This window comes from Gigantopelta aegis, chromosome 15 (genome assembly GCF_016097555.1).
Source record: "Gigantopelta aegis isolate Gae_Host chromosome 15, Gae_host_genome, whole genome shotgun sequence".
NCBI classification, from domain to species: domain Eukaryota; kingdom Metazoa; phylum Mollusca; class Gastropoda; order Neomphalida; family Peltospiridae; genus Gigantopelta; species Gigantopelta aegis.
The window spans coordinates 37,260,513-37,269,878 of NC_054713.1; positions in this window are offsets into that span (position 1 = coordinate 37,260,513).

The window sequence follows — 9,366 nt, forward strand, 5'->3', positions numbered from 1 at the left end:
AACTTGGTTATTTTGACTTTATGACAAGAGATAATTCGCATTATTTATAATTAAAGATGTTTTGCTGTAAAAAGTGTCAAGAGTTTGTATTTTACATTAGGACAATTGTCAATATTCAGCATTTTTTACATTGGAATAAATGACAATATTTTGTGTTTTGCCTTTAAGACTAGTGGCAATATTTTTATTATTTTATATTAAAACAATTGGTAGCATGTCAGGCCCGTACGCAGGATTTTTAATGGGTGGGTGCGAATTGCTCATGATGGGACCAATCAACATAAAAATAACCCCTCAAAACAACAACGATTACGTAACGTTATTTAAATTTAATAAGAAGAGTGGACCTTTAGTAATTTGGGGGGGGGGGGGGTGCGTACACACCCGTCGCATCCCCCCCCCCCACCTGCGTACGGGCATGCATATTGTTATTTTATTATGAGTATATAACATTTGTATTTTAATATAAAAGAGGCAAGTGGCAATATTTTAGTTTTTGTGTATTTACTTGAATCAGTAGTAATTGTTTTTCAATTTAAAACTGCAACATTTTGTACTTTTACCTTAAAATAAGTGGCAACATTTTGTATTTTATTTTAAGACAGTTAGCAGTATTTTGTATTTTTGCTTTAAGATGACTGTTAATATTTTGAATATTTAATTTAAAATAAGTGTCAAATATTCGTTTTGTATTTATATAAGAGGCAATATGTTGTGTTTTTGTTTTAAGATAGTAACATTGTGTAGAATTACTGTAAGATAAGTCGCAACATTTTTTTTGTTTGTACAGTGAATCCCCTCTAAACCGGACACCCTTTGGACCAAGACAAATGTCGGTATTAAATGGGATCCGGTATAGAGAGGTTACGTTTTGTCCTGGTTTTTAAAAAGGGACTCTGTAAAAGTGTCCAGTTTTGAGGGAATTCTGGTTTATAGAGGGTCCGGTCTTGAGAGATTTCATTATATACTAGTAGGTTTATAGTGTATTGTGTCTGTTTGGCTGGCTTCTATCAAATGTCCGTTTTTACGAAAAATTCCAGCTTTGTAAAAAGTATACTTATTTTAAATATTGTGGGTTGAAACTTGAATGTGTATATATTTTTCTTTCTTTCTATTTTTTCTTTCTTTCTTTCTCTTTTTTTATTTTTTCTTTCTTTCTTTCTCTTTTTTTATTTTTTATTTTTAATTTTTTCTTCGTTTTTTCTACTGCTTTTTATTTTTATATTATTTTTTTCTGTTTTCTTTCTTTCTTTTTCTTTCTTTCTTTCTTTTTCTTTATTTCTTTTTCTTTCTTTCTTTCTTTCTTTCTCTCTCTCTTTCCTTCTTTCTTTCTTTCTTTCTTTTTTTCTTTTCTTTTCTTTTCTTTTCTTTCTACTTCATTATTTTATTTTGTTTACTTCTTTGTTTTTCCCCTTTCTACCTCTCTCTTTCTTCCCTTTTGTTATTCTTTCTTTCTTTCTTTCTCTCTTTCCTTCTTTCTTTCTTTCTTTCTTTCTTTTCTTTTCTTTTCTTTCTACTTCATTATTTTATTTTGTTTACTTCTTTGTTTTTTCCCCTTTCTACCTCTCTCTTTCTTCCCTTTTGTTATTCTTTTCTTTCTTTCTTTCTTTCTTTTTGTCATTACTTTTTGTTTGATAATTATTTCTTTTAAAAATCTGTCCACGTTTTGATGATGATTATTATTGTTGCTGTTTGTTGTTATATTATATTTTGCTTTGTTTTTGTTGTTGTTGTTTTTTGTTGTTTTGATTTTGTTTTTGTTAAGTTTTGTTTTGTTTTGTTTTTGTTTTGTTGTCTGTTTTGACATTTTAATGTGTCTGTGTTATGTCGCAGGTCCGTATCCAGGGGTTGGGTCGGGGGCCTCGACCACCCAGCTTCCTAATTTTGTTTTAATACTCATTTCTAAGTGCTTATACGTAAGCACAAAACGTTGTCGTGTGGGTTTTGGTTTGTTTTGGGGGGGGGGGGGGGGGGGGTTGTATTCTCAAATATAAGTAGTCTTGGATGTCCCCAAGATTCCCCCACCCCCGTCCCCCTTGCTACCACCCCACTTTTGCAAAAATTCCTCGATCCGTGCCTGTATTGACCGATCATACTTGTTGAAAATGTTATTGTTTTATTTTTCGTATTGTTATTAAAATAAAAGTCGTTTGTATTTTCTTGACTCGTTATTCTCTGATGAGGAGCTGGAGGAGTGAAGTTTGTTACAAAATACCCCCCCCCCCCCCCCCCCCCCCCTCCCCGTCGTGTGTAATGTCTGTCCATCCATCCCTCCGTGCACACAACCATTGAAAATCTACACAGACATCAATTCGTCCATGCATTCAGTCCATCCAAGGGCGGGACGTAGCCCAGTGATACAGCGTTCACTTGTTGCGCGGTCGGTTTAGGATCGATCCCCGTCGGTGGGTCCATTGGGTTATTTCTCGTTATAGCCAGTGCACGACGATTGGTTTATTAAAGACCGTGGTATGTGCTATCCTGTCTGCGATATGGTGCATATAAAATATCCCTTGCTACTAATGGAAATTTTTTCGCGGGTTTCATTTCCAAGACTATATGTTAAAATGACCAAATGTTTGACATCCAATAGCCGATGATTAATAAATTAATGTGCTCTAGTTGTGTCGTTAAACAAAACACACTGCAATTCATCTATCCGCCCATTCATTCATCCTTCCATCCATCCATCTATCCAACCATCCATCCATCCACCCATCCACCCATACTGCTTATCATCTATATGTTCATCTATCAGTCCATGCACACTGCAGTTCATCTATCTGCCCATTCATTCATTCATCCATCCATCCAACCAACCATCCATCCATCCATCCATCAATCCACCCATACTGCTTATCATGTATATATTCGTCTATCAGTCCATGCACACTGCAGTTCATCAATCTATCCATTTATTCATCCATCCATCCATCCATCCATCCATCCATTTGTGCATGCAGCAATTCATCTATCTATCCATCCCCCAATATATTATTTCTTGAAAATAAATACCAGTTAAAAAGTGGAATGACACATAATGGACAATCTGGACAGACAGGCAGAAGGACAAACAGACAACCAGACAGACAGACGGGTGAACAAAGCAGAGAGAGAGAGAGAGAGAGAGAGAGAGAGAGAGAGAGAGAGAGAGAGAGAGAGTACTGCAGGAGCATCAGTCATTGTACGATAGCGCGAAATATATTAAGTATGTCAAGTTTCACATTGCAATTATTAACACTGTCAACATATATATAACAAACAAAAACTGAACAACAAAACCAATAAAACTTTCAAAATCAACTCTTTGCACAAGACAGACTCAAAAGGATGTTCCGAGGGTTTCGCATATTGGAGGACTGCCACGTTTCAATACTACAGCCTTTCGACTTTGCCTGAAGGAGGACTTCCGCCACAATACTGATCCCTATGCTACCCCCAAAAGTGGCTTAAACCAAAGAATACATTTTACATATATTCCATTTGTCTATAATTTTGACAGTAAACCTTCAAGTCAAACACGACCAATGACTTTGCAAGAGTTACTGTCGCAGAATACAGCCTTAAAGGGAACTTCCTGAGTTTGCGGCCATTTTTAAGATGTTATTAACTAACAGAGACTTTTTATTGTAATTACATATCAAATATATGTTTCTACATAACATATTAGTGGCTGTAGATTAAACGTGTTTTTTATCGTTCTAATATTTGTACTAGGTTAAATTTCATTTTATTTCCTAATATATATTTTTTTCGTACGTACAAAATTATTTGAAGACAAAATCCACTTCGGGCTTCTTGCAAATATTAAGACGACCAGAAACACATTAAATATACAGACACTGATATTCTAAACAAGAAAATATATTTAACATATAAGTGTAATCGTAAAAATATTGTATTAGTCGGAAACATCTTACAGTGTAGGAAACTCAGGAATGTCCCTTTAAAAAGCTTTCCGCCATTATAACGTATGTCAGACTATGATAGCCTTTTCAACGATTAAAACTGCATATTAAATTTATGCATTTTCTTGTTCAGAGTATGAGCGTCTCTATATCCGGTGTAGGCGTCTCTATATCCGGTGTAGGCGTCTCTATATCCGGTGTATGTCTGGTCGTATGTGTCTGGCAGTCCTTAAGCTTCATGTAGCTCAAGCTCGATTTTGCCTCCGAATGATTTCGTGTGTATAAAGAAAATGTATATTAGTAAATAAAATGAGAACTTTGAGTTATTATAAGCGATAGCAAGTCAGAAGCATATAACAGTTAATCATAATAAGAATACCATAATAAAGGATATACAGACATTGATAATAATATTAAAGGCGCAGACCCTAGTTTCAGTCCGCAAAATTACACTTAAAGGGACATTCCTGAGTTTGCTGCACTGTAAGATGTTTCCGACTAATAAAATATTTCTACGATTAAACTTACATATTAAATACATTTTCTTGCTTAGAATATCAGTGTCTGCATATTCAATGTATTTCTGGTCGTCTTCATATTTGTAAGAAGTCCAAACTGGATTTTGTCTTCAAATAATTTCGTACGTACGAAAAAATCTTTTTTAGGACGTAAAATTAAATTTAACCTAGTACAAATATTAGAACGATCCGAAACTCGTTTAAAAGCCACTAATATTTCATGCAGAAAAATATATTTGATATGTAATTACAATCGTTAAATAGTCTCTGTTAGTCTATAACATCTTAAACATTGCAGCAAACTCAGGAATGTCCCTTTAAGTTTAGTTAATCTACAAACCTGTAACACACATTTAAATATGGTTATAACAGAGAGAAGCTAAAGTCTGTGATTTTTAAACAGGGAAATACCGTCAAAAATAACTAGAGTGTGTCTCATTAACCATTACTTCTTAGACGAACGGGCGTTTTTAAAAACTAGGGTATGTCGCTTTAAACAAACTCAACATAGTTTCTTAAAGCCGTTTCAATCATCAACGACGCTATTCATAACTGCTTAACGCTGGTTGGTGTGTGTGGGGTGGGGTGGGGGTACCATGTGATTCTTTACAAAACATTCATGTTCGCAATGTGGGATCTAGCTCAGTAGTTAGAGTGCTCACCTGAGGTTCTCTGATCGTAGGATCAAACCACCTCAGTGGATCCATTCTCTGGTTGTCTTTTGGGTTTTTTCACCCATCCCAACCAGTGCCCTACGACTGGTATATCAAAGGTCGTGCTTTGCTTTGTCCTGTCTGTGGGGAAAAGAGCATTCAAAAGGTCATCCCTAACTGCTAAAAACGTATCAGGTTTACACTTGTGCTAGTATCAGACTGCCAACTGTCACGATGGGGTTGGCCAACTCGACGTTTGCGTTGTAATTTCCCCAACTCCCCGACTTAAGACGGGTGCGCTCAGATTAACAACTAATGGGTTATACGACGAGTATCGAGTTGTAAGAGCGCTCAGACTAGCAACTAATGGGTTATACGACGAGTATCGAGTTGTAAGTGCGCTCAGGTTAACAACTAATGGGTTATACGACGAGTATCGAGTTGTAAGAGCGCTCAGGTTAACAACTAATGGGTTATACGACGAGTATCGAGTTGTAAGAGCGCTCAGGTTAACAACTAATGGGTTATACGACGAGAATCGAGTTGTAAGAGCGCTCAGGTTAACAACTAATGAGTTATACGACGAGTATCGAGTTGTAAGAGCGCTCAGGTTAACAGCTAATGGGTTATACGACGAGTATCTAGATGTAAGAGCGCTCAGGTTAACAACTAATGGGTTATACGACGAGTATCTAGATGTAAGAGCGCTCAGATTAACAACTAATGAGGTTAACAACTAATGGGTTATACGACGAGAATCGAGTTGTAAGAGCGCTCAGGTTAACAACTAATGGGTTATACGACGATAATAGAGTTGTAAGAGCGCTCAGGTTAACAACTAATGGGTTATACGACGAGAATCGAGTTGTAAGAGCGCTCAGGTTAACAACTAATGGGTTATACGACGAGAATCGAGTTGTAAGAGCGCTCAGGTTAACAACTAATGGGTTATACGACGAGAATCGAGTTGTAAGAGCGCTCAGGTTAACAACTAATGGGTTATACGACGAGTATCGAGTTGTAAGAGCGCTCAGGTTAACAACTAATGGGTTATACGACGAGTATCTAGATGTAAGAGCGCTCAGGTTAACAACTAATGAGGTTAACAAGTAATGGGTTATACGACGTGTATCGAGTTGTAAGAGCGCTCAGGTTAACAACTAATGGGTTATACGACGAGTATCTAGATGTAAGAGCGCTCAGATTAACAACTAATGAGGTTAACAACTAATGGGTTATACGACGAGTATCGAGTTGTAAGAGCGCTCAGGTTAACAACTAATGGGTTATACGACGATAATAGAGTTGTAAGGGCGCTCAGACTAGCAACTAGATAATCGTGAGAGAAGAACATTGTTCAACTCGACGGAACTTGCGTTGTAATTTTCCCGACTGCAAAGTTACCATGTGTGTGTGCGTGCGTGCGTGTGTGTTTGTGTGTATGTGTGTGCGTGCGTGTGTGTGTATGTGTGTGTGTATGTGTGTGTGTGTGTCTGTGTGTCTATGTATTTGTGTGTCTGTGTCTGCGTCTGTGTCTGTGTGTGTGTCTGTGTGTATGTGTGTGTGTGTGTGTGTATGTGTGTGTATGTGTGTGTGCGTGTGTGTGTCTGTGTGTGTGTGTGTCTGTGTGTGTGTGTGTGTCTGTGTGTGTGTGTGTGCGCGCGCGTGTGTGTATGTGTGTGTCTGTGTGTGTCTGTGTGTGTATGTGTGTGTGTGTGTGTGTGTGTGTGTGTGTGTGTGTGTGTGTGTGGAGTTCTATACGACGAGAATCGAGTTGTGAGAGCACTCAGACTAGCAACTGGACAGTCGTAGAAGTCGTGAGATCGGCCAATTGGTCAACTCTGTTGTGACAGTTGGTAGTCTGACACTAGCATTAAACTGTGTGTCAAACTTACCAAAATGTTGGACATTGAGTAGCCGAAGATTAATAAGTAATCAATGTGGTCTACGATAGTGTCGTTAAAGGGACATACCCTAGTTTTTAAATTTGTTACATGTTTATAAATTAACCAAACTTAGTGTCCATTTTATTTTACGGGTTTAAACTAGAGTCTAGGTGAAAATTATGCCTTAGTGTTTAAGAAACTATGCTCTGTCCCTTTAAACAAAACAAAACAAACTTTAATTTTTTAAAACCTTTCCAATGATGGACGATTTCGTTTGGAGGGAGGATTAGAGCGGTGGGGAGGGGGTATCATGGGGGTACGTTACAGCGAGGATAATAGGGATATGGGTGTTAGACAGGCACACAGATGTGCCTGGCTTGCATATTTCATCAGATGATCGCACGAGGACATGCGCAGCTACGAAGACGATGTCACGGATGTGACCGAGCATCGCGATTACGTTTACTATCGCGAGAGCAGGCCCCAGGGAGGGTCCAGAGTCGTGGAACGGGGCCCAGGAACACAAATCGAGCTAACAGCGATTCGAGAAAATCGAGTACTTTTTTTTAATAAATAGTACATGATCGTCTAAAGATTATGTACATCTTTTTTTTCTCGAGAAGATCGATGATAATATATGTTAATTTACTTTCTTACACACCCGTTGTGGAGAACACTATGCGTTATTTTTGATAACACATAGTTGTTTACACACGTACGTGTGTTAACAGTTTCAAGACATACGACTGGCTGCTCCTAGGTGATGACCAGGTCACCAGTGCCATGCATCCAATGAAAAACAACACGGTGGAAATATATTACACTGTAACATATAGCTACATGTACAAGTGCAACGGCTGTAAATAACTTTTAGTCGAAAAAGATATTAAAATTTGCTTAAAACCAGGGTTTTTTTTTTATGGATATGTAAGAAATAGAATAATACATTCGTGTCCGCTTTCGATTGTTAGATACATTTAAAAACAACTCGTTGTGAGATAAATGGTATCTAACGGCCACTCATGGATTATTCTCTATCTATGTCCTCCGTGACAACTGAAAATTATTTCACTCGGGACATAAATTTCATAACTGGTAACTCGTTTACTATCCAGTATCTGCTACACGATATAAATAGTTTAGTATGAAATAGTTAAAGTTTGTATTCTTTAATGATACCACTAGAGCACATTATTTTATTTACTAATAATCGACTATTGGATGTCAAACATTAAAAATAGTAATTTTGACATATAGTCTTAGATAGAAAACCCGCTACATTTTGGATTTTGCCAGATATTGTTTATAAGCACCATTCCACAGACAGGATAGCACATATCACGGCCTTTTATATACCAGTCGTGGTGCTCTGGCTGGAACAAGAAATAGCCCAACTTGAAAATCGAGTACTTTTTTGTTAATAGTAAGTCCATGGTCCTGTAAACACCATGTACATTTTTTTTCGAGAAAAAGGATATGCGTTAATTCACTCTTCAAGATAATATAAAAAATTAATTGTTTAATATTTAAAGTTTGTCTGTCCCAAATGACACCACTAGAGCACATAATTATGAATTATTAACTTTCAATATTAGCTTTACTGATCATCGGTTATTGGATGTCAAACATTTGAAAATTTTGGACGCATATACTTAAAGGAAACCCGCTACATATTTCCATTAGCATCTAGGGATCTTTTATATGCACTTTACCACAGACAGGACAGCACATACCACGGCTAGTCGTAAAGCACCTAGGTTTTTATTTATTTTATTTGTTATTATTATTATTATTTGGTTTTAATCAATATCAGAGATGCTCCTACCTTTACATAACTAGGCGAGTACAAAACATGTTAACCATGCTACAGCAGTTTAGAGTGTTTTCCAACTAAATTAAATGGGAACTTTTAAACTTTACTTTTTTGTGGAGACAGCCTCTGTGCCTTCTGCTGAATACAAAAGTTTGTTTTGGTTAAGGACACCACTAGAGCACATTGATATATTAATCATCGGCTATTGGATGGCAAACATTTGGTGATTGTGACATAGTCTTAGAGAGGAAACCCGCTACATTTGTTTTCATTAGTAGCGAGGGATCTTTTATATGCAACATCCCACAGACAGGATAGCACATACCACGACCTTTGATATGCCAGTCGTGGTGCACTGGATGGAACGAGAAATAGCCTAATGGGTCCACTGACGGGGATCGATCCCAAACCGCATCAAGCGAGCGCTGTACCACTGAGCTATGTCTCGGCCCTCTGCTGGATACGGTTCTTAATACACCGAAACAGTAATACATAAAACAAACCAATCAGATATTGGGAATTCATTTCGTATCTTACGTTTGACAAATATGAAAGGGAAGGGAAAGAAGAAACCCTCCGGATCCACCA